The following is a 27,586-nucleotide window of genomic DNA, read 5'->3' as shown; positions in this document are numbered from 1 at the left end:
ATACTCAGGCTTACCGTCAAGATGGAACAACACATGCATATTAAAAGCCATTACACATAAAGCTCAACAACATTTCAAATATTCAAAGCATGTAACACAACATGCATATAACCATACCCCCATGGGACATGGTGGAACCACAACATGGCTAAACCGAGGACACAAAAGCTTACCTTGCAAACTAACAATCCAAGCCAAGAGTCCAACACAAGCTCAAAGCCCAAACACAGCAGTATCACAATCTGTTAGTTTCAATAATATATTAATACTCATACTCTACAAGCATACAATATAAAGACAACGCATTTACTTTACGTTTTACGTCTTAAGGCTTCACACAAAGCCACAAGCCTTTAATCACTTGATTCTGACTTAGTTCAATTACTACAGAAGTTCAACTTCATTAATCTAGGGTCCACAAACCCCCAATAGCCTATTGCATGAACAATGCAGCTACTATTCTCCGAAATCCCAAAATATTCGGATATTTGTCGGGGACATATTCGGATATCAATATCCGGATATCCATATTCGGATATCAAAAGACCCCATATCCGGATATGGATATCCGGATATCATATCTGGATATCAATATCCGGATACACATATCCGGATATTTTGCGACAGACAGCAGCTTCTGCATTCGCGAAGATATCCATCCAAGGTACCATTTTTAACACTTTAAAACGTCAAAGCATGCATTTTTATTCTGTTTTAGGTTCATACAACAGTTGGTTACTTGTTTAACTCATTAAACATACCAAGACATCAACTTTAACCCATTAAACTCATGATCAAGGTTGGTGACACTTACCCAAGCTCAAAACAGAGCAAGAAGGTGCTCTTGGAGCTCACACCTCCACTCTTACAATCTGACTTGCAAAGGAAAAGAAAATGCCAACCAAGGCTTGGCCCTTTCTACACAAAGGAAGCTTCTTGAAGCTTCACAAGCCAAGAACAAGACTCCAACCAGGGAAACTCAGGACACAGCCCAAAGAACACCTTTAAAACATAAACTCCACTCCACAACAAGGTCACAACTCATGATGATTCTCACTCACACCAAGTATTTAGGAGAAGAAATCAAGAAGAAAGGTGACAACTTGGCTCATAAGAGGTGGAGGAGAGGTGGTGGCAAGGTGGCTGGTTGTAACTCAGAATTTCTCACGTAGCAAGTCATAAAAATGACCTAGGATCATGTGTCATGGGCTTATATAGGCCGCTTATGAATTAAACACACAGTATTAACTTTAATTTCTACGCTTAGCATTTTAATCCCAAACTCAGGATTCTTAACCTACTCAATTTTACAAGAATTATCATATATTTATAATATTTTTCGGAGCACCTTTCTGGTACGCGCTTTTCATAGCCAGTATCAGTTTCTGGCACCAGTTCTCATTATTTTAACTTGAAGCTCGTTTTACAAGTCCTATATATTATTCTAGGAATTATCATGCACTTATTATAATTTTCCGGGATACTTTTTCGGTACGCATTTATATTGACTAGCAGAATCGGTATCTGCGTTTTTCGTCCGAAAAACGACTTTCAGCATTATTAACCACTTTCTATAATTATTTAAGCCTCATAATAATTGTTAGGGTCAATTATGAAATTATTTCCTAATTCTCATATATAATTAATTAATTTCCTTAATTAACGGTGCGGGTTCTTACACCTTTCAATTTATCTTTAGTATATGTTATTTTGGTTATGTTTTTACATTTCTGTTTTGTGTTGAGACAATTGAGATGTTATGATGTTAGTTGTCTTTTTCGTTATGTTGATTTGATGCTTTAATCAGTGTGAGTGTGTTACCTGTGCAGAATTTCTTATTCTTTGCCTAGTTTAGTTTTATTGCTGGGTACAACAATGTTCTAAATCTGAGAATTGGGCGCACCACATGCGGTACAGAGAAACCAGACATAAAAGACCTCCAACAGAAAAAATTTCTGAATCAGGGGAGATATCTGAACCTTTTGTCTCATTTTCTGTTGATATTTTTTTGGTTTTGATAAAATAATTCTCTGAGCAATATACCTAGATATGTGTTAGCTACTCATGCAATAACATGATTAAATCTTAGAGAGCATATAAGATATTGTGTGAGAAGTCATAATGGATAAATGTTTTGAGTAATGCATTGAAGTATAAGAGTTGTTATTGCTCGTTTGAATGAATTCTTTGTTGAGAGTTACAGTTGATATGTGATGATAATGGAATTTAGATTCTAGTTTGATTGCACAACCGTGAGGTTTGAGCCTATACAGTAATTTTTTTAGAGTGGTCTCATTGTAATAATACTCTAGAACTTGATTTGTTTCTCTGTAATACATGCATGATCTGAAATGATAAAGGCAATTATTTCTTGTTAACTACTTGGCCAAATTGCTGACCTTAAAAATTTCCCTTGTTAGCCCTTTGAGCCTTAGCCTGTTGTTCTTGTTGAATTTAACCATAAGACTCTTAGCCTATTTTCCTATCAACACACCTTGGATGAGATTGAAGCACTGATTATAGAAATTCAAGGAACAATTTCACCGAAATAAAGTGATAGTGAAAGCAAAAGTTGGGACCGAAGAGAAAAGAAACAAAATGAAAAGTTGCAAAGCAACAGCAAAGCATGAAAAGGTCAAGAAGAAAAAGAAAAGTATGAATATAAAGGAAAAGACTAAGTGAAATTTTGTCTGAGTGTGAACAACTGAAAAGTAAATAGTTGTGTTTCAATCTCATATACAGTGAAAATTAGCCACTTTCCCAGATATTCTGACCCTAGCCTAAGCCAAGTTACAACCCTGCAAAGACCTTTGGATCTAATTGTGCATGTTTTACATGTTCCTCATCTTTAGGAACTTGAGAATAGGATCAAGCTTATGATAGTCTTATTGCACTGATGGATTGAGAGTTGAACCCAATACACAAGAGTGACAAGTGCAATGATTATCCTGGTAAGAAGTGATCAAACTGGATTCTAATTCCTTAAGCCAAAAGTGATTCCCAAGATTCTCAACTTGGAATTCACTCATGCATAGCATTATAACTCTGAATCTCTTCAATGTAGAAAATTGCATTAGTGACATAAATTCTTCTCACAGAGTTAATCCTTGCTGCCTGATGTTTGATCTTATTTATTGCTGGGGACAGCAATATCTAAATTTGGGAATTGTTTGATGTGCCTTCAGCATATAGATATTTCAGCGTAAACAGAATAAGGATTTGACAGTAATTCAATGATAAATAGCATGATTTTAGTGAATTATTGACAATTTATCTTCAGGCACACTTTCACTTTGATTTGATATTTTTATAGGAGGAAAGCATGGAAAAATGATTGTTACAAACAACACTCCACGACCTTTCATGGCATGAGAACTCAGGAAGAAAAACAACTTGAAGCTATTAGCGTGGATTTCATGCAAATGGCGTGAAAATGAAGAAACCACTGCACTAGCACGCTAGTTGCGCCAAGTTGACGCCATTAGCGTCAACTTCAAGCTAATGGCGCCAAGTCTTGCCAAAATTCACGCCAAGTCGCGCCATTAAGAGAAAGCCCCTGACGTTTCACGCTAATAACGTGATTTTCACGCTATTAGCGCCAAACAAAGCAATCCTCATTAATCGCCTGCGCGGATAGCGTGGAATCGGAGCTGATTGCGTCGGGCGTCGGTTTTTGAATCTTTAATTCTGTGATTGCAAATTTAAATGAAAATAGAAAGAAAAAGCAAATCTCTCTGAAGATTATGACCTGATTGAATTGTCAGTTATAAAAGGGAGTCAGAAATTCAAAAGGGAGAACTTTTGCACAAAGAGAGATTGACGGAGGCAGAACGCAGAACAAGCTTCTTCTCCAATTTTCTGGTTTTTATTTATTTATGAATTCTTTTCAATACCTTGAATTGTCAGATATGAATATGTCTGGCTAGTCTTTTCATTATTGTGGTAAGGGTCACAACCCTTGATGTGAACTCCTTGTAGTTTGGTTAATTTTTCTATTTAATTATTTCAATTGCATTTATTTTATCCTGTTCTTCATCTATAATTCTTATAGAATTGATCACTCTATTAGGATTGCGAGGGTTAGGGTTTTCAAAAGGAATATTGGGATTCTAGTTCCTGACAAAGGGTAAAATAACAATTCATGTATGCACTAGGGATAGACTACATGAATTACAAACGTGGAAAATTCACTGGTTTAAAGGATTAACTTGAAAAGGAATTTATAAGGGATTAGGATTCTAATAGGGTTAATAAAGTTAAGATCACTAAGGAATTAGGGCTTAACTAATTAATTATTAGATGGTGAATTGTTTGATCAATGGGTAATTAAATGTAAACATTAATTAATATCACAAGGTGGGGATCGGAAATGTGTTGATGTCTTTTACCGCAATACCTTTTTAAATATTTTCTCAATCGTAATCTTTTATTCTCAAGTTTTCAAATTTATCTCTGAATTGTTCACAAGTCTTGAATAGTTCACAATTTTTACAAACACAATTACTCTCAAATCAACTTTTATTCATCCAATAAGGAAGGAATAATTAAAATAAATTTGGTGTCTCAATCCTCGTGGAGACGATACTCTACTCATCATTATTATTACTTAGTACGATCGGTGCACTTACCGATTTTACGCAACAGTAATGTTGTGGAAAGAGGTCTTTGGCTCTATTGGGTAAACCAGGGTAAATCTTTGTGTCTATTCTCTCTTTCTTTCTCTTTTCATTTTCGTTTTGTGTGATTGTCAATTTTTAACACTAAATGAATCAGGGGTCTTTGGCTCGGTTTGAAAAAGTCTGAGCTTATATGTCTAAAATTGATTGTTGAAACCATGCTTGAACTTGTATAAAAGCTCATTAATAAAAAGGCCTCAAGCTCCAATTCAAAAACTCGACCTCAGAGTCTCTTATGCTGGTCTACTAACTTTTTTTTATTTTTTATTTTTTATTTTTTATACTATTCATAATAGTCATCTCTCTCCTCAATCCATTTCATCTTATTTTATTAGTTAAACAGACTTTTTGAATGATTTTGTTCTATATTATGCTTTTTGGATATACATTGAATTTATGAATCTTTGTGAAATTATTAGTGTTGTAGATCATATATTTTGTTTGAATAAATTTTTGTTGTCTTATTTTTATTTTAATAGGTAAATCAAGCTTTTATTTTTTGTAAATAAGTCAGGTTACAGGCCAATAATTATATTCATAACAAGTAACAGGTTAGGTCTGACTGACACATTTAAACACAGACTTAACATTTTAAGACCAAAGTCTGACTCGGCTCGGCCTATTAACACCCTGACTTCCTAGTACTAAAAACTAGTTAAGTAATGATTGATGGCCGAAAAATAAGATTAATAAGTAGGTATAGGTGCTACCTATAATTTTTTTATGGGTTTATCATCTATCATTTAACATGACCACAAAAAATTTCCTACACACACAACATTTTGTGGGGCCCGCAGCAAAAGAAAAAAAAAACCTTGGCACGCAAAACGAATCTCTATAACATAACACAATCATTTTTCCTACAACATAACTCTTATAAAACCTTTTTTTATTACTGTTATTGTTCGATCAACATTGATCCCAACCACTTCACAATATGTATCTACTTTAATTTATTATCAATGGCACATCGTGACTCATGAGCCATACCTCGTGGTTGTGGGTTCTCTCTTGTCTATGTTATGTTTCCACATTATTCAAACTTGCTGTGTACTCTGCGTTCTAAATTTGATATGATGATTGTGAATTTTTATTCTCTAACTAAGACCATTCTTAGGGCCAAAGAATTATCAATTTTCGGCACTTTTCTTTTTGTTATCTTGAAGAATCAACTAATTAAAAACATTTAAGCTACTTTAACTTTTGACCATAAAAAAAAAATGGGGCAATTCAATTGAGAATCAGATTTGTGCAAAAGAAACCAATCATCACCGAGTTTTGTTAAGGACGATTATGTTAGGAAAAAAATTCACAATTTTTCTTATTATCGGAGCCTGCTTGACCGAAATATTTAGGCAGGGTGCGACGGTCCAATAGAAATGCCTCATCTTTTGTGATATATGTACAAAATAGGAAGAAAAAAAATTCAAGTATAATTTTTTAAATGAAAATCGTATATACCACTGCTGTACAAAAAGTGTTCTCCAGCTTAACTAGTTGGTACAGTTGTCTGATCATTCCATGATTCAGACTTTCCCCTTAACGAATATTAATACACCTATAGATGTATCATTTCGAGTGTTTCGTTCAACAGTTCTCAAAATTTCTCCGTGCATGTAGCAATCTTCGTTCTTCTGGTTTGGTTGAAGGATTCCATTACTTTTAGCCATCAAACACACTTTGCTATCAAAGTACAAAAGTGTGTTAAAAATGGACAAATTCACTATTGAGGATTGCAACTTGCAATGTGGTATTTCTGTCAAAAACTGAGAAATGGAAAAAGTGAGTGAAGAGAGTGACATTAATACCCTTCTTTGACCCCAAACCTGCATATACTCAAATTTTATAAAAAAGTTACTTTCGTAAATTTCATTCATTTCTCCATCAAATTTTTATTTTCAACCAAATATACACTCAGCATATTTAACTTAATTTTCCCACTAATATTTTATGGTACCAAACAACTTTTTTTAAATTTTCCTACCAAACTTACTTTTCAACGTTTTTCCTTGTATTTACATTTCTCTAGTAAAAAAAAATATCTCCTGAACCAAACACCCCCTAAGACACTTCGGGTTTTTTTTTTATTCCCTTCTAATAAAAATTAAAAGTACCTGTTGATAAAAAAAATACCTTTATCTCAAATTATTTGGGAAGTGATGTTCCGTAAAATATTATAATAAGAGCATATCTTTCAAGATACAGGTTATTTTATTTAGAGTAAATATTCTTTTTGATCCTCATCAAATTTTACGATGTCCGCTTTAGTCCCTAGCAAATAAAAAGGCTATCTCTGATCCCTAAGAAATTCAAAATGGACTAATTTAGTTGAAATCGTGGTTCCTCACAAATTCAAAAAAGACCCACACTAGTCCCTCAAAAGTACTAAAATGTAGGGGTGCTAAACGAGCCAGGGGGCTTTGGCTCGTCTCGTGAAGGCCTGAGCTTACATGTCTAAAATTGGTTGGTGGCATCAGACTTGAACTTGTATAAAAGCTCGTTTAATAAAAATGCGTCAGACTCCAATTCAAAAGCTCGGCCTTAGAGCCTCTCAGGCCGACCTAGTATATTTTTATATATATATTTTTTTTTATACTACTTGTAATAGCCATCTTTTTTTCTCAATCCATTTCATCCCATTTTATTGGTTAAACAGAGTTTTTGAATGATTTTGTTCTATATTATGCTGTTTGGATATACCTTGAATTTATGAATATTTTTGGAATTACTAATGTTATTGATTATATATTCTGTTTGGATAAATTTTTATTGTCTTATTTTTTTAAAACATGCTAAATTAGACTTTTATTTTTTGTAAATAAGACAGGCCACAAGCCAATAATTATATTTATAACAGGTAATAGTCTTGGTCACGCTGACCCATTTAAATACAGGCTTAGCCTTTTAAGAGCACAACTCGGCTCAGCTCGGCTCGTTAACACCCCTACTAAAATGGATCCACTTTGAATTTCTTAGGGACCACGAATAGCCTTTTTATTTGTTAGGGGCTAAAGCAGGTATCGTAAAATTTGTTGAGGACCGAAAATAGTATTTACTCTTTTATTTAACTTTGTTTTATATCTATTTTGCCTATTAATTTTTAACACCGTTAAATTAGAATCTCAATAGAAAAAGTAAATTATATAGATTGATTGAAATTTTGATCTAATGATATTGAAGATTAGTAAGTAATGTAAGTATAAAAAAATATAAATAGAATAATATATTCCACTTTTTAAATCTTTGTTTGTTTATTAATTATGATTCATATTTTGTATTCAGTTATACACATGTCCTCCCAATGTCCATGGGTCTCACTTCCTAATGAATGGATGGTTTGTAGGAGGGAGAAGTTTGGATGGTCTTGAATTATATGGTCCTTGTTCAAATTTGGAATTTTATTTTTCTACTTTATTCCTTTCTTTCACTTACATTTCTATCTATGTCCCTAAAAATTTCCTATTTTTGAACAAAAACCACCCAAAATAAATGCTCCGGTCCACTTTAAATATTTCCGTTGTAGGAGATAGCGCCCCTTTAACTGCCTTTGATTTCTTTTAATAGTGTGGGTATAGGTTCACGAATAACTTGTGATTTAGAATTTCTAAAACTTTTTATATTCCCTTATAAAGGAGTGGCTGCGGTTGTAACGAGTGTTCTGATAAAAACAAACAAACAAACATAAAAGCTTACAAGTTTTGAGAACGGGCTTGGTTATTTACAAGTATTAATTAAGAGAAATTTTTTTTTATGTTACATAAAAAAACTTATTTCATGTTATATATTCATTGAAATGTGAGCCAATTTTTTTTTAATTACAGAATTCACTTAATTATATCTCTATATAAGATAATGTTAATTTCATATGATATGAGAAAAACATAATCTATTAATTAAAACTTATTTCTTTTTGGATAACAGAGGAAGATAAATTAAAGCATTCTCTTTTTATCTTTTTGATATCAGAAAGCATATTTCTTTGCTTCCGGTACGTTTGTGAAGTGACCAGACCACTATAAACAATATTAGAATTCACTTTAGGTTGCATACAAGTTTTCACTTCCCGAGCTGTGATTTTAAAAAGGCTTCCAATTAATGAAGGCCAAGTGTTAAGTGTTATGATCTGCTTCTCATTACTGAAAAATATTTTTTGTACATCAGAGATAATATACTCGTACATTTTTTATTAAATACAAAAAAAAATAACATATTTAAATTATTTTTATTTTTATGATCATTGTTTTCATATTCTTTTTTTCTATTTAGGGAAAGAAAATATCTACTACTCCTTAAGTACGAAAAATATGCTCGTATGAAGTGGCATGCAAATAAATTGTGCTCTTACAAAAAGATTTGAATTCTCATGAAAAAAAAATATATAATATATTTATGTGAAAAATCATAACCATACAAATATAAATTAATGATAATAAAAGAAGAGAGAACAAAATATTAAAATAAATAATTATAAAATCATAACCGTTAATTCACTTTTGCATGATTATGATCATTTCACATTATCATATTATATTTTTTCTCCACATAAGAGCATTCATTTCCGTTACAAAAACAGCAATTTCTCTCGAAAAAAGAAGTGTTTGTTGGTTTGATTAAATCTCATGACAATGACCTAGTTTTGTCGCAAGTCATTAGTACAAGGGCTTGCAATTTTTCATGTTGTATGAAAAATTCAAGTTTTCTTACAAAGAGAGAAAGGAGTGGAGCCCATCTTAAAAAAAATTAAAAATTAAAAAGTGATTAACACGGACATCAAAGTAAGAGTGATAGGAGAGGAGATTTCTCATGCAACATAAGAAGTCTTTTTCCCTTAACATAATGGGCGAAAATTAGTGAAGTGTGAACTACTATAATGGTCAATCACATGTATATATTCTATAACTTTGTTTTATTCCCACTAATAAGGTGCTTTTATTCAATAAGTGTAAATTTAGTAACTATTAATTGTTTTTCAAGGCACGTTCAATTTTAAGGAATCTTAAAGTTCACTATTCACGTTTATCACGCACTTTTTTATTTCATCGCTAAAGGCACACATAATGGCGAGAACATTGAAGTGGGCAGTAATTAATGGTTTATCATAGTATGCATATAACATTACTTTATTCCCACTAATAAGGGTTCTGTTCTGGCATTCGGTCCAGTAAATTAGACCTCTTACTACTATAACCTTATATTTAGAATCTTCTAAATATCCCATTCACACATGGAAATGAGATCATATTCTCCATTCTACTCTTATGTTGTTACTCTACCTCTATGCAGAGCTATTCTAGTCATTCACACACACTCTCCCTTGATGCACACGATAGAAAGCTTGTGCTTTGGTCTCTATTATTATCACTATAAACACCCCTAAATTGACACTTATTCATAATTGCAAATTTATAAACACTTAACTGTTTTTTAAAACACACAAATTTAGTAGTCTTATAATTCAATGTTCACTTTTATCACACAGTTCCTTATCACTTCACTGAAGACACGTTTATTCTAGATTTTGCTGCTGATGGAATACCTTTCAGCTTGGGAATTGAAAGTGTTTGGGAACAAATTGTCTTGGATAAAAGTTTGAGGATGGAAAATTCACGGACCTAGGAAAAAAAAATTATGTGTGCACACTTAAGGTGGGGGTTCGGCGGCAACGCTCCCGAAGATTTTTTTTAAAGAAAATTTTATATATATTAATTGTAGGGGTTAATTGATCAAAAACCAACATCTATCGATGTCTATTTGATTCAAAATTGACCACTTTTGCTTCACAAAAAAACGTGAAAAATTCCATGCGATTCTCCTCCACTTGATGAAGATTGAATTTCAAGAATCATTGATATCCATAAGGTTTAGAGCTAATAAGGTTTATGTCTCAAAAAAGAAGAAGAGACAAAGCAATGGGGTAGGGTTTAAGCTTTAAGCTTTTAATTATATGGGTTCGTTGGGTTGGGCTTAGGCTTATTTTTATTTTTTTCTTTTCAATCTTCCTAATTTTTTTTTCTTTCCCTAAATGGTATATATATTTAATAATGCTTAGCTTATTAATACCGCTTTCCGAGTATTAATACCGCTTTCCGAGTAATAGTAAGTAGTGTGTGTGACAGCAATGAACTTGGACACGAGCTTTTAGAGGAGGCACTAAAGGTCTAGAATTTTATTACCCAAAAGTAAATCTTATAAATAAGAGATAAAGCTTATATGTATGGACACATTTTCTCTCTCTACTGTTATGTTGTCACTGTGCACACACACCACCCCTTTGGCAAATATCGTTATTTTCAGTTCACAGTTATCTTCTAAACAAAAGGGTATCTAACTCATAGATATTTGAGAGAGCATATAGATCCAATATAAACGTACTAATCTCTTGACTAGACATCTCTGTCCCTAGGGAAAATAACATATATATATATGTGTCCCTAGGGAAAAATAACATATATATATGTGCGTGTGTGTGTGTGGGGGTGTGGGGGGGGGGGGGGGTTTAAAATCATATCTAAAGTTGTTGTATGAGCAGCAATGATAGGTGTATGGTTATGATTCCCCATATTATGCTTTAACCTATATATATGGAAAATTTGTCACTGCTGCACGTAAAACAGCTGCAGAAAAATCGATCCCTATATATATATATATAGGATATTTTGATTCCGATGTAGAAATAAAAATTCTTACTTTCGATTTCAATTATTGATTTTTCGTGTATCTGATGGTTATAATTTATTAGGATTAATATTTTTTTCGAGAAATATTATGATTAATAATTAATTAATAAGTAATTTAATAAATTACTATTGTCAAATGTACGAAAGTCTACATTTGAAATAATAACTAAGATTTCTTATTATTATATTGGAGTTAAAAAAATAAAGTTTTTGTTATCAAAAAAAAAAAAAAATTAAAGTTTTCAAAAAAAATAAAGTTTTTGTAAGAGAAGTTATTATCCTTCCAGCAGAGACATCAATGATGCGCTCTAACTTATTTTTATTTCTGTAAACTCTTCCATTTTTCTCTTTCTTGATTATTGTTTCTGCAAGAAGATAAAAATTTCTCTTACAACAGGATAAGTTATTATCCATATATATATACATATATATACAGAAAAATATTTCTGCAGTTAATGCAGATAAGTTATCTGCATTTACTTTCAAAACGACGTCGTTTTGGGATTGAAAAATTAGAAAATTATAATTATAAAGACTATAATAACCCTGAAGTAAATTAAAATTACAAAAACACCATAATTTTTGCCCCAAAACGACGTCGTATTGGGCTTACTGCAGATAATTTATCTACAGTAACTGCAGAAAAAGCGAACCCATATATATATATATGGGGCAGGATCCTTTAACACCGATGTCAAACTTTAAAATTTAACACCAAATGCTAACCGTTGATTTTCATCAATCAACGATTATCATTTATTAGGAATTAATAGTTAATTAATAAGTTTGATTCCAATAAATAATAATTGTTGATTGGCGGAAATCAACAGTTAGGATTTGGTTTCAAATTTCAAAATTTGACACCGGTGTCAAAGGATCTTATCTACATATATATATATATATATATATATATATATATATATATATATATATATATATTTGGGTTTAGCAGATGTAAAGTGACTGCACCTAAGGATTGGTGCAGTCATATAAAACTACGTCGTTTTATAATGTAAAAGCACTAAATATGAGAAATAATAACCATACAAAGGTGGAAATAAATATAAAACATTAAATATGGGGAATCATAACTATACAAAGTTGGAAATAAATATAATATTTTTATTTTCTACAATTAATTTTAAATGCGAACTTCCTTTATCCCATCCAAAATGACGTAGTTTTTAGGTGACTGCACTAATACTTATATACAGTCACATTACAAATCATTTTGCCATATAATTTAGGTAATACTTAATTTAATTGTAAATTATTGTTGGAATTTGGGGTTTAGACTAACATTAAAATGTAAAGTTCTGGTTCTTCCGTTGATGATATATATAGAGGTAGGATCTTTTGACACCAGTGTCGAATTTCAAATTTGACACCTCATCTGATAGCCGTTAGATCAAAAACGTTCGATGACTCTGATTTGTAAGCATGTGAAACCATTGATCTTTTTTGATCTAACGGCTATCAGATGAGGTGTCAAATTTAAAATTTAACACTAGTGTCAAAGGATCCTACCTTATATATATATATATATATATATATATATATATATATATATATATAGAGAGAGAGAGAAATATTTCTCAAGCTGCTTGAGATATATTTATCTCCGGTTATCCCAAAATTACGTCGTTTTATTTATTTATTTTCTTATATTAATTGATTCACATTTGAATGGTTATGATTCTCATTTTCTCTCTCATCCTTTATCTTCATTGATCCATCTTTATACGGTTATAATTTAGTGGCCGAAAATTATTATAGAAAACAGTGGGTGATGTTATATCACTAATAGATTTGAACCCATGTATAAGCAGAGGAGGTAGATGATCAGAATTATCATTGTGCAATTATAATAATTAAAAACAGACTTACTTGAGGAGTGTGATAAAACAGACAGAATCAGAGGAAAGAATGTATGCAGTAGAGGAATTAAAATCCGAGCCCACAGAACGTGTCTCCTTAAGACAATTTGCCCCCTCACAGATGCCAAAGGTTGATGGACACTTGTCTCCCAAGATAGAGCGGATTTCGTCTGAAAAATGGTGGTACTACCAATCAACAGCCCAAACGAACACAACAATTGCCAGAGGAAAGTACACCGGAGGATGAAAGAATGTATGCAAAATTGGAAGGAGAAAAATCCCGGCAGAGTTTCAGTGCAGAAAAATCAGATAAATTTCTGAAGGTGTCAGTGTCTATTTATAGACACTGACCGGTCACGATGAACAGTCGCCGGCGGCGAACCGCCGTGTCTGACGGCGGTGAACGGGTGCGACCGGTGACCGTTCCGACGAACAGGTACAACCGATGACCGGTTCAGCGAGCAAATACAACCGGTGACTGGTTCACGAAGGGGAAGAACCGGTTCAATTCAACACTGCTCAAAAATCCGGCGGGTAGAAACGTTTGGGTTGGAGGGAAGCAACTGATACATTTTTGGACAAAATATTAAAAAATTATTTAAATTTTTTAAAACACACTATGAACCGAACCAATCTAATCCGAGCCGAGCCGGCCGGCCAGACAGACGGCGGCGGCGGCGCGCGTGGTGGACCAAAGCCCACCTAGCTCCTCCTTTTACATAAAATTTTTAGTGACCCAAGGGCCAATCTAGGAGAGTGAGGTGGGAGCGTATATACTCTCCCACTTCCTACTTATTGTCCAATGTGGGACTTGTTAAAACCCACACACCTCTTCATCTTCTCTTTTATCTTTTATTTATTTAACCCACTTCTTATTCATAACCAATGGATCATTGTACATTAATTCTTTCATTGTGCAAAGGATTGTAAGAAGGAACAAAAGAAAGATCAGGGGAAGCCACAAAAGTTCAATAAGAAGAATAAGAGCACTCAAGCAAATATGGTTAATATTGCTGATCAGGTTGAAGAATTGAATCTGGCAGTAGTGGTGATGGAGTGCAATCTGATTGGAGACTCCAAGGAATGGTGGGTGGACACTGGTGCCACCAGACATGTCTGTTCAAACAAGGGGATGTTCTCCTCCTATACTCCTACTGATAATGATGAGAAACTTTATATGGGTAACTCATCTACTTCAAAAGTTGAAGGTGTGGGCAAACTGGCTTTGAAGATGACATCTGGCAAGATAGTGACATTGAATGATGTGCTCCATGTGCCTGATATTCTTAAGAACTTAGTTTCTGGATCTCTGTTAAGCAAGAATGGCTTTAAACTTGTATTTGTTTCTGATAAGTTTGTACTTACTAAGAATGATGTGTATGTAGGAAAGGGCTACCTTAGTGGGGGCCTATTCAAACTGAATGTGATGAGTGTAAACAATTCCAATATTATTAATAATACTAGTACTTCTGTTTATTTGCTTGAGTTTTCTAGTTTATGGCATAATAGATTAGGACATGTTAAAGTCAATTAAGAGTTTAATTCATTTAGATTTATTACCTAAATTTGAATGTTTAAATAACAAGTGCCAAGTATGTGTTGAATCAAAATTTTTGAAATTACCTTTTAAATCAGTTGAAAGATCAACCGAGTTGTTAGATTTAATACATACTGATATATGTGATATGAAATCTACACCATCTAGGGGTAATAAGAAATATTTTATTACATTTATTGATGACTGCAGTAGATATTGTTATGTGTTACTTAATAGTAAAGATGAAGCTATTGTTGCTTTTAAGCAATATAAAAGTGAAGTTGAGAATCAACTCAACAAGAAAATTAAAATGGTAAGGAGCGATCGTGGGGGAGAATATGATGGCCCCTTCGAGGAATTCTGTATAAAGTCTGGTATTATACACCAGACAACAGCTCCTTATTCACCGCAATCAAATGGGATTGCAGAAAGGAAAAATCAGACACTGAAAGAGATGATGAATGCTATGTTAATTACGTCCGGTTTACCACAGAATTTGTGGGGGGAAGCCATGATAACGGCTAATTATATTATCAATAGAATGCCCCACAAAAAGATAAACAACATACCATTCGATATATGGAAAGGAAAGAAGCCATCCCTGAAATACTTCAGAGTGTGGGTGTAACACCCCATTCTAGAACCGGATTGTTATCATTGCGTACGACATTAAGCGCAGTTACAATCACATTGGTTCAATTAGAAAACCGGATAAATTTTTCCTTTTTAAACAAAACGGATTTAAATAACCAAGTGCGTGATCATAACTATATATACTTCGCGGAATAGTGGGACTAAACTTAATATTACATTCCCATTCTACTTGAAATTACGTCGTTAAATGTCCTCATCACTTTAATTATCAAATTAATTCTAAACTCCTTACTGATTCCCATCTTCTACTATGTTATATTATTTTTCATTAGCTACGCGTGGGTTCAAACCGCGCTCAAATCGGAGCACCGTAGCCAAAGTTATGCATTTTCTAAGAAAAGGGTGCGAAACCTCCAGAACCCCGCGCCCGTAGCATGAGATCCACGCCCAGAGCGTGGGAAAACAGAAAGTTGGCGCCCCCAGCGTGAATCTGGCGCCCTCAGCGTGGATGCTACTGTCTGATCTCGTAATTTTCCGCCCCAAGCGTGAATCTGGCGCCCCAGGCGCCATCCACAGGGCCGGGTGACCCAAAACAAGGTCATTTAACCTAACTATGGTTTTTCACTCATAACTTGAGCTATACTCACTCAAATTACACCATTTTGGTCTCTATGGAAAGCTAAGAGAAATTTCTACAACTCCCATAGAGATATCAAAGTCCAATTCCATCACATTGGGTATGAAAATTGGTCAACCGGACAGGGTGTATTTGTTTTCTCAACATTTCCCAATTTAAACAAAAGGTACCTAATTGATTCTCAGCTCAACCAATTCAATAACTCACTACCTAGAAAGCATGCATATATTGAATTTCAAGTAGGCATCATTTACAGTACATATTCATTACAAATCATGGAACTTAGCTTACAAAACACTATGATCACTCCCTTGGCTCCCGTCAACAAAGAGATAACCAAAGGCATGAGCATAGGCTAAGTCCATTCCAATATACAAATCATAAATCTATCATTGTCTACTAATTACAATTCTATACATGTGAGCTACCAAAACAACATGTATAATCTCAAAAAAATGCAACACTTCATGCATATGCTAATCCAAATATGGCCACTTGCCATCAGAGGCTCCTGCAGCATCCTTACCTGAAAGGGGGTCCCCACAACACAGGGTGAGATATACGAATATATCCAGTAAACCAGGGGTCCTTGGAGCATCTCTCCACCCCACAGTTCCATATCAGTGTAATAGCAATAACAATAATAATGCAGTAAATACATATCTATGCAAAGTGCAATAACATCTCCAGGAGAAATCCCTCGAGCTCTCAAGCTGTCCTAAGGAAACTCAGATGCAAATAGTCCTACTGGCCAGCTAACTACCAAGTATGATTTACTCATCGTCATGCAACATACCAACATAGGGAAACACCATCCTATGCCACACCAAATGCATACACATACGTATAACAAAGCATTACACTATTTTATTGCATTTATATACACAATCACAACCTCCACCCTTTCAGGGCTTGGTAGAACAGTCAAGGGAATTACACCCAAGGTCCGAACGCTTACCTCAAGCTTCAATTCGACCTTTGTTCACCACCGACAGTTTCAGCAGCCAATTACAACAATCACTCTTCTTAAACAAAACCTACACAAGGTTTAATGCAATTAACACATATTGCATCCAATAACATCTCATAGCTATCAACCAAGCTATACAATTCATACCAAACATAAGCATGAACTCACCTATCCAATGGAGCTAATCAAGCTCCATAGCTTGCTCCAATGGTTGATCACTTACGGTTGGTCCAAATGCCTCAATCCTAGACAGCACCAAGGCATAATCAACAACCAACCAAACCATTTATTAACAATGCAAGAAATCCAATATCAAGCATCACATTCTTGCCATTTTACAAATATGCTCATTTAGCTATCTAAGCTCATTTTCACCGATTAAACGTCGTTCCTAGCATTTTTCACACCATGCTCTAAGTTCCATTCTTCCTAGAACATAGCTAACTTAACAACATTCTCACAAAACCCATAACACTATTCATTCAAAACCCTATATCATGAAATTTCCAAGAAAGCATGGTTCAAGGGTTAGAATCTTACCACCAATGGTCACACAACCAAGGATTGATGGCTCCTCAAGCTTCAATGGAGGTTGAAGCACTCAAAACCCCAAATTTCACCAAATGGGCGAATTTTTGAGAGCCAATATCCCTCTCCACAATGTTCCCCACTCAAAACAAAGCTAGGATTATGAAAGAGGAGGAGATTTGGAGTGGTTTAGGCTTTGGAATCACTCAAAATGGTTGAGATTAGCAATCTCTAGGCTTTCCCTCCTTCTTCCTCTCTTCTCCCTCTCTTCTCTTCTCCTCCTTTCTGTCGACGGGTTTCTGGGGGGGAAGTGGGTTCTCTTTGCATTTTATCACTTAATGTAAGTTAAGTGGTAACATGTGGGTATTAGTTCGTCTATATATTTAACTCCAATAATTACCAAACTTTACCCAAAAGTCTGGAATATTATTCTAGGAATATTTGCAATTTTATTTTTATATTTTGGGCACTTTCGCCAGTACCCATTTATACCCCTTAATTTTCACTGAGTACACTTTTTAACTCCAAAGTGACTCAGATTCATTTCATTAAGCCTTATACTTAATTTTACTCACTAAAACATGCGTAATTATTTAATTACATGTAATTTGCTAATTAATTAGGTTATGGCTATTATAGTGGGGGTGTTTGGCTAAGGTGCAGTTCCTAAACCTAAAAGGTTAAGAATCGGACCTAAAATCGTGGATTGTGTATTCATCGGTTATGCACTTAATAGTAGTGCTTATCGGTTTCTAGTGTATAAGTATGATGTCTCAGATATACATGTTAATACGGTTATTGAGTCAAGGGAAGTTACTTTCTTTGAAGATGTATTTCCGTATAAGAAAATATATGAATCAAGTGGTAATAATGATGATCAGGTTGTGATACCTCGAGATGCTACAACTGATACTGATACTGATCTTGTAGAGGATGTAGAAGATGAACCTAGACGTAGCAAGAGGCAAAGGACCGCCACATCCTTTGGACCTGATTTTATGACATATTTATTAGAAAATGAGCCTCGGACGTATAAGGAAGTTATAACGTCCCCGGAATGACCATTCTGGGAAGAGGCTATCAATAGTGAGATAGAGTCTATCTTGTCCAACCACACTTGGGAATTGGTAAATCTTCCTCCTGGCAATAAGCCTTTAGGAAGTAAGTGGGTTTTCAAAAGATAATTGAAAGAAAATGACACTATTGATAAATATAAAGCAAGGCTTGTGGTAAAAGGCTACAGGCAACGTGAAGGTCTCAATTATTTCGATACTTATTCACTGGTTACAAGGATCACATCCATTAGGATGTTGATCGCGGTAGCTGCATTGAATGGATTACAAATACATTTAATGGATGTTAAGACCGCCTTCTTAAACGGAGACCTGGAAGAAGAGATATACTTAGAACAACCTGAAGGTTTTATTGTTCCAGGACAAGAACGGAAAGTTTGTCGCTTAATAAAATCCCTTTACGGGTTAAAGCAAGCTCCAAAATGAGAAATTTGACAAAGTTATGTTGTCAAATGGATTTCGAATTAATGAATTTGACAAATGTGTCTATGTTCGAAATACTGAAAAAGGTTTTGCCATTGTCTATCTTTATGTAGACGACATGTTGATCATGGGTAGTAATAATCAAATGATTAATACTACTAAACAATTACTTAAAAGTAAGTTTGATATGAAAGATATGGGGATAGCAAACGTTATCCTAGGTATTAAAATCCATAGAACATCTGCAGGGTTGGCCTTATCACAGGCTCACTATATAACATAGGTTCTTGAGAAATTCAAGAGTTTGAATATAACTCCTGTGAGGAACCCTGTAGATTCTAATCTTAGTTTATTAAAGAACACTGGTAAAGCTACAGCACAAAAGCTATATGCTCAAGTGTTGGGAAGCCTTATGTATGTTATGAACTGCACCAGACCTGATATTGCTTATGCAGTAAGTCTGTTAAGTCGCTTTACCAGTAATCCAAATGAAAATCATTGGAAAGCTATGGTAAGAGTTTTGGGATACTTGAAGTATACTCAAAATTATGTTTTGCATTACGAGAAATACCCCGCAGTTATAGAAGGGTATTGTGATGCAAATTGGATCACCGACTCTAACGACACTAGATCCACAAGTGGATATGTATTCACCCTTGGTGGAGGTGCTGTGTCTTGGAAATCGTCCAAGCAGACCTGCATTGCAAGGTCAACCATGGAAGCAGAATTTATTGTTTTAGATAAGGCCGGTGAAGAAGCTGAATGGCTTCGTAATTTTATTGAGGATGTTCCTAATTGGCCAAAACTGGTACCAACCGTCTGCATACATTATGATAGCCAAGCAGCTATTGGAAGGGCCAAGAACGTCATGTATAACGGTAAGTCTAGACACATACGTCGTAGACATGATACCGTAAGACAACTACTCTCGAATGGAATTATTACAATTGACTATGTTAAGTCTAAAGAGAACATAGCAGATCCGTTAACCAAAGGGATTCCTAGAGAGTTGGTTAAAAATTTGTCGAAAGAAATGGGTTTAAGGCCTATCAATTGTTGAGCATTGCGGTAACTCTACCTAGAAGAGTTGGAGGTCCCATGAACTAGGTTCAAAGAGACAACTAAGTGATGGTCGACTGTTCAAACACTGTGAAGTTTTTAAACTCATACTCATTCCTAAGACATGGCAGTGTATTTATGAGGGTAAGCACTTAGGCTTTTAATGATTTCTTAATCTGTTGTGTTCAGATGATGTATAATGAGTTACATCACAAGAGATCACCTATGTGAGTGTGAAGTGAGGGCCGCTTCTATGAGAATTTTTTAAAGGCCGATTCTCTAAAACACTCGCAGAACCAGGCAGGTGTCCCATGGCCAAAATGGGCGCAACAAAGGACCAACAATGCTAGAGAAGCAATTGTGTGACTCCTATTGTCTAGGTATACACTAAAGGTTGACGGTTCAAGTCGACCTAGACCACCGATTGACCGAGTATATCCGATAGGTTTTCACTAGAGAAGGTTCAAAGGTAACTTCACCTATCTCGATGCAGTTGTTTCTCGTTTGAGGAAATTACACTTTGCATTTATACTCTTATGCATCTTATCACGATGATTTGACTTCTTAACCATGTGGGGGATTTTTGAAATTAATGAAAGAAATAATGTACAATGATCCATTGGTTATGAATAAGAAGTGGGCTAAATAAATAAAAGAGAAAAGGGAAGATGAAGAGGTGTGTGGATTTTAACAAGTCCCACATTGGACAATGAGTAGGAAGTAGGAGAGTATATAAGCTCCCACCTCACTCTCCTAGATTGGCCCTTGGGTCACTACATATTTTATGTAGGAGGAGGAGCTAGGTGGGCTTTGGTCCACCACACGCGCGCGCCGCCGCCGTCCGGCTCGGTTCGGTTCGGTTCATAGTGTGTAATAAAAAATAATTTTTATTAAATAATTTTTTAATATTTTGTCCAAAAATGTATCCGTTGCTTCCCTCCAACCCAAACGTTTCTACCCGCCAGATTTTTGAGCAATGTTGAACCGAACCGGTTCTTCCCCTTCGTAAACCAGTCACGAAGGGGAAGAACCGGTCACCGGTTGTACCTGTTCGTCGGAATGGTCACTGGTCGCACCCGTTCGCTGCCGTCAAACACGGCGGTTCGCCGCCGGCGACTGTTCATCGTGACCCGTCAGTGTCTATAAATAGACACTGACACCTTCAGAAATTTATCCGATTTTTCTGCACTGAAACTCTGCCGGGATTTTTCTCCTTCCAGTTTTGCATACAGTCTTTCATCCTCCGGTGTACTTTCCTCTGGCAATTGTTGTGTTCGTTTGGGCTGTTGATTGGTAGTGCCACCATTCTTCAGCCGAAATCCGTTCTATCCTGGGAGACAAGTGTCCATCAACCTTTGACATCTGTGAGGGGGCAAATTATCTTAAGGAGACACGTTCTGTGGGCTCGGATTTTAATTCCTCTACTGCATACATTCATTCCTCTGATTCTGTCTGTTTTATCACACTCCTCAAGTAAGTCTGTTTTTAATTATTATAATTGCACAGTGATAATTCTGATCATCTACCTCCTCTGCTTATACATGGGTTCAAATCTATTAGTGATGTAACATCACCCACTGTCTTCTATAACAAAAATAAAATTATCTCAAACAACTTGAGAAACGATAAACCCATAATAATAAAAGGAATATAACTCAAACTATTTTTTCTTTATTTGCATGTCTTTTTATCTTTTTTAATTTTATTCCTTTTTATTTAATTATATTCTACATATTTTTTATTTTTCATTTATTTTTTATTTTTGTGTAATTTTTATTTAAACTTTTTATTTATTTATTTCAATATTTATTCACCTAAGTGACCTAAGCATTTTTAACTAACGACCCATTTTAAGAATATAAGCACGTGGGCTAATGGCCCATGTACTGAACTTGAAAACGTGCATGTCCTTTTTCCCTCACTGAGAATGGTTCCATGCCTTTTCTTTCTTCCTAGCTTAGCTTGAATTCCTTTTGGTACTGGCATGCAATGATGGAGAACATTTTTCATTACTATGAGGAGTATCTATTCCTTTACTAAAAATAAAAATAAACATAAAATATAAGGGAAAATAATTAGCAAACGGAGCACATTTTTGTGATGATGATTTCACTATATAACCATACAAAATGCCCCTATGAAAAGGCCAGTAGAGACTCCCCATTCCTGTGTGTGTTTTGTCCCAACATTGGCCTTCCATCTATTTCAACTTCGGCAATAAGCAGCAAATATTCTTTTTCTTTTATTCCTTCTATTATTATTATTTTTAAAAATAAAATAAGAATGTAAAAATAAAAAATAAAAAATAAAAAGTTGTATATAGCAAAATAAGAGGAAACTTGGTCAGAATAGGGCATTCACAATGATTAAGGTTCCAACTCCACCAAGATTAATTTTGATATTAATTATGTCAAATATATTATTTTGTAATTAATTTATCTCATGAACATTTAGCGACAAAAGCATGTATCTACAATTGGTTAAATCCTAATAAAAAATTGTCAAGTGTATCTTAATTTTATTGATTAAAGTAATTTCTTAAAGGATTAATTTTATCCTTATTTAAAAATCACAATAGTATCAAGTAATTAGTATCAAAACTCATATAGCATAAACATATTCTAAAATATGATTTGACCATTCATAGACTTAAATGTGGTTTTAGTGCCTATAAATATGTCAACTTTTGGTTTTAATTCTTTTATAATTTGAGTTTTCGCTTTGGGTTTGTGTCCCTTGCTTTATAAAAACAGCACTTTTGATCCAAGCATAACCAGGCTTGCTCGGGCTTAGGGCCAAGATTGGGCTACAATTTATGCCCCAATAATATATTTGGGGCTACGTTATTGTAGTGCCCATATCCTTCGGTCGTTATTCAAGCCCAAAATCCTTTACCTTTTGCTTATGATGTTGGTCATTCGTATGAAAAAAATTAAAAAATATCTTAAACAAGAAAATTTCAAGTTTCAACTTTGGGTCTAATCTCTATAAGATAAAATTATCTCTTGTACATTCATAAAAGTGTGTAAAGTTCATATCTTCTTCTTTTTTTCTTTTTTTTTCATATGACCTCATATAAGATCCATATTTTTATATGTATATAAAAAATAAAAATTATATCAGGAGAAACATCAAATCCTTCAACTTTATGTCATTCGAATTCTAACTACAAAATCATAGAATGGAAAATGCATTACGTGCTTCTCTTTCTCTTGGAAAATGACCATTCACCTCTACATCATAGAAACCCATGGGCCTTTTTAAAAGAGAGTTGTTTTAAGTTCTTCCAAGAAGTGTAAGAGTTTGTCCTTGAATAGGAGCCTTATCTTTTAATTTGGGAGTTACCCATTGTTATTTAATTATGCTTGAGTTCGTTGTTTAAATTGCTGTTCTATTAAATAAAGAAGAATTATTTTCTGCATTTATGTATTTGAGATAATTTCTTCGATAGAGTTTAATTTTTAAATTATGATAAATTATTATTTTAATTTATTTTCTGGAGTTTTTTCCTGCATGTATCAAATATCTTTTTTCTTAATATATAAATAAAAAAATTCTTCTAAATTTTAATAAACACTGATAAAAATTGACTTAATTAACTATATTGAGCTATATCAATGTAAATATAAAATTATTGTTAAACTATTTAATAGAAACTAATAAGGATTTAGTGGGGGATAATAAGCAAACTACACTATACATAAAATATAGAATTATCAGTACGTATATCAAATAATTAAGGTTGTTCCAACTTAACTAGTGGTTTATGTTGGGAAAACTCGGTTCCCTCAGATCGGCTTAGGGGCCTTTGCGGAAGTCAGTCAATGAAATCCTCGATATCAGATCTCAGCAATACCTCGGCCTGAATTTCACCAGGTCAGGTAGCGCAGCGGAAAAATCAAAACGTAAACACAGAAGAGAGAGAGAGAGAAGAACACAACCAGATTTAACGTGGGAAAATTCCCAGGACCTAGTCCAGATCAAAAATCCACTATGAAAATAATGGCTACAAATAATCAGAATACACCAATGTGGTGGTTAACTCAACCTCTCCAACAATGGTGATAATCAAACTACCCTATAGATGTTTCACTCAAACTTTCTCTAGAGATTTCTCAAATACAAAGCATAAAGCTTTGCTCAAACAATTTTCTCTCAAATATCTGTCAAATAAAATTCTCTCATATATGACCTAGCCTCCACCCTCAACTAATGAGTATATATAGAGGAGGTGGAAATTAGGGTTAGGGTTTTTAGGAAACCCCTCAAATGGGCTTGAGCTTAGCATTGAAGGAGGAAGCCCAACAAATCTCCCCCTTTGACTTCAGTGCGTCGGCTTCAGCATCAACCCGGCTCCTCCACAGCAGTCTTCAAATTTTCTTGTTGGAACCGGCTTTGTCATCATGTCGGACCAATTTTGGTCAGTGTGCACCTTAACGAGTTCGAGCTCTCCACCTTCCACCACATCCCGGATCCAGTGATATCTCACATCAATATGCTTAGTGCGGGAGTGATAGGTCGAATTCTTCGCAAGATGGATTGCGCTTTGATTGTCACAACCCATCTCGTAGTTGTCTTGATCATGGTCGAGTTCCATGAGGAACTTCTTCATCCACAACATCTCTTTGCTTGCCTCAGTAGTGGCAATGTACTCAGCCTCAGTTGTCGATAGTGCAACACATTTCTGAAGTCTTGATTGCCAAGAGACAGCTCCTCCGACAAATCTCATCAAATATCCTGTAGTCGACTTCCTCGAGTCAGCGTCTCCCCCTAAATCAGAATCTGAGTAGCCTTGCAACTCAGCTTTGCCTTCTCCAAATCAAAGACATAAGTCGGTCGTACCTCGGAGGTACTTGAAGATCCACTTCACTGCTTCCTAGTGCTCTTTGCCGGGGTTTGACAAATACCGGCGTACCATTCCAACAGCATACGCCAAGTCGGGTCTAGTGCAAACCATTGCATACATCAAGCTTCCGACAGCGGATTGGTACGGGACCTTCATCATCTCATCTTTGTCTTCATCAGATCTCGGACATTACTTCTGGTTCAACTTTATGTGTCCGTCAAGGGGGGTGCTCACTGTTTTGGCTTTGTCCATGCTGAATCTCTTCAGAATCTTCTCAATATATTTTTCTTGACTCAGCCACAGTAGCTTCTTCTGTCTATCTCGGATGATCTTGATTCCGAGAATCTGCTTTGCAGGGCCGAGGTCCTTCATTGCGAAGGACGAGCTCAACGTCTTTTTCAGGGCGACTATCCTCGATTTATCTTTCCTTACAATAAGCATGTCTTCAACATATAACAACAAAATCAGAAAATTTCCGGCCTCATACCTCTTCACAAATACGCAGTGGTCAGCTTCAGTCTTCTCAAACTTATGATCAGTCATGAATGATTCAAACTTCTTGTGCCACTGCCGAGGTGCTTGCTTCAAGTCATAGAGGCTCTTCTTCAATCGACATACCAAGTCTTCTTGGTCTGGAGCTTGGAATCCTTCAGGTTGCTCCATATATATCTCTTCTTTTAAATCACCGTGAAGGAATGCCGTCTTCACGTTCATTTGTTCTACCTCGAGGTCCATTGAAGCTGCCATGGCTAACACGGTTCGTACCGAGGTCATTTTCACCACAGGAGAAAAAATCTCCTCAAAGTCTACTCTTTTCTTCTGATTGCAGCCTTTCACTACAATCCGGGCTTTGTATCTCGGCTTTTGCCTGTTCTCTTCATTCTTAATCTTGTAGACCCATTTATTTTTCAAAGCTCGTCTTCCTTTAGGAAACTCGGTCAGCTCATAAGTCTGATTCTCGTGCAAAGACTTCATCTCGTCTTGCATTGCCTTTTTCCATTCTTCTTTCTTTGAGCTCCTCACAGCCTCATCATAACTCTGAGGCTCACCGTCTTCAGCAACAGCGGTGTATTCATCATATGGGTATCTCGTAGAGGGTCTTCTTTCTCGAGTTGGATATCTCGGCTGTTCTTCAGCTTGAGGACCCGGTTCATCATTCTCATCCTGGATCTCAACATCAACTTGGACCTCAGTGTCTTGGTCATCTTCAGCTTGTTGCTGATCATCAGTTCTTTCATTCTCTTGATTTTCTCCCCCTGCTTCAGCTCGGACAGGAGGAACGGGTTCTTCACGTCTGACAGTAACTCGAACTTTGGTCTTCGAGATGTCATGAATGTTCTCATGCTCATGAAAGATCACATCTCGACTTCTCACTATCTTCTTATTGATTGGATCCCAAAGTCGGAACCCGAACTCACATCTCGGCGAACCAAGATAAATGCATTCTTTGGTCTTTGCATCAAGTTTAGCCCTTTCATCTTTAGGGATATGCACGAAAGCTCGGCATCCAAACACCTTCAATTGATTATAGGCCGCTTTCCGACTTGTCCAGACTTCTTCTGGAATTTCTCCTTCAAGTGGCCGTGATGGTGAGAGGTTGATCAAGTCAACAACTGTTTTGACGGCTTCTCCCCAGAATGATTTCGGCAATCCGGCATTGGATAACATGCTTCGGACCTTCTCTTCAATAGTTCTGTTCATCCGCTCAGCCAATCCATTCAGCTGAGGTGTCTTGGGGGGCGTCTTCTCAAGTCGAATCTCGGCCGCTCTGCAGTATGCATCAAATGGGCCACAATACTCACCACCATTATCAGATCGGACCACCTTCAATTTCTTGCCAGTCTCCCTTTCAACCATTGCATGAAATTCTTTAAAGGATTGGATTACCTGGTCTTTAGACTTCAACAAATATACCCACACTTTGCGGGAGTGGTCATCAATGAATGAAACAAAGTACTGAGCTCCTCCAAGGGATCTTTCCGACATGGAGCAAACATCAGTATGGACGAGGTCAAGAATATTCCTTTGTCTTCTTGGTTGATCCGGTCTCACAAAAGAAACCCGGTGCTGCTTTCCAGCTAGGCAATGCGTGCAACTCTCCAACGCTTGGCCTTTCAACCCGGTCAGTAATTCTTTCTTGTGCAGGATTTGTAGCCCTTTCTCGCTCATATGGTCGAGGCGCTTGTGCCATAGCTCCAAGCTAGGTTCATCTCGGACAGAATTGGCTTCTCCGCCATTGATCTTTCCTTGCATCACGTACAAGGAGCCTTCCTTCTTACCTCGGGCCACAACCAAGTTTCCCTTGGCCAGCTTCCATCTAACACCACCGAAGTAGTTCACTAACCCGGCATCATCAAGTTTGCCTACCGAGATTAGGTTCAAACGCATGTCAGGAACATGCCTTACATCTTTCAACACAAGTCGGCATCCGACATCCGTGGTCAGAGTTACATCACTGACACCAACAATCTTGCTGGTCACTTGATTTCCCATCTTCATGACTCTAAAATCACCACCTCGGCAAGAGGAGAAAAAACCTTTGTGTGGAGTAACGTGGAAGGAGGCACCGAAGTCAACAATACAGGTGCAGTCATCATATGCAACCTTCAAATAATTATCCTTACCAAGAAGGAATATCTCGGCATCCGGGTTGGCAGCCACCGCAGTGGTGCTCTTGTCTTCCCTCTTC

Source organism: Gastrolobium bilobum, unplaced genomic scaffold (assembly GCF_033153095.1).
Source record: "Gastrolobium bilobum isolate Gb01-03AN ecotype WA unplaced genomic scaffold, APGP_CSIRO_Gbil_v1 utg6539, whole genome shotgun sequence".
In the NCBI taxonomy this organism is placed as follows: Eukaryota; Viridiplantae; Streptophyta; class Magnoliopsida; order Fabales; family Fabaceae; genus Gastrolobium; species Gastrolobium bilobum.
The sequence above is the reverse complement of the archived record's forward strand: the minus strand, read 5'-3'. Positions refer to the sequence as shown.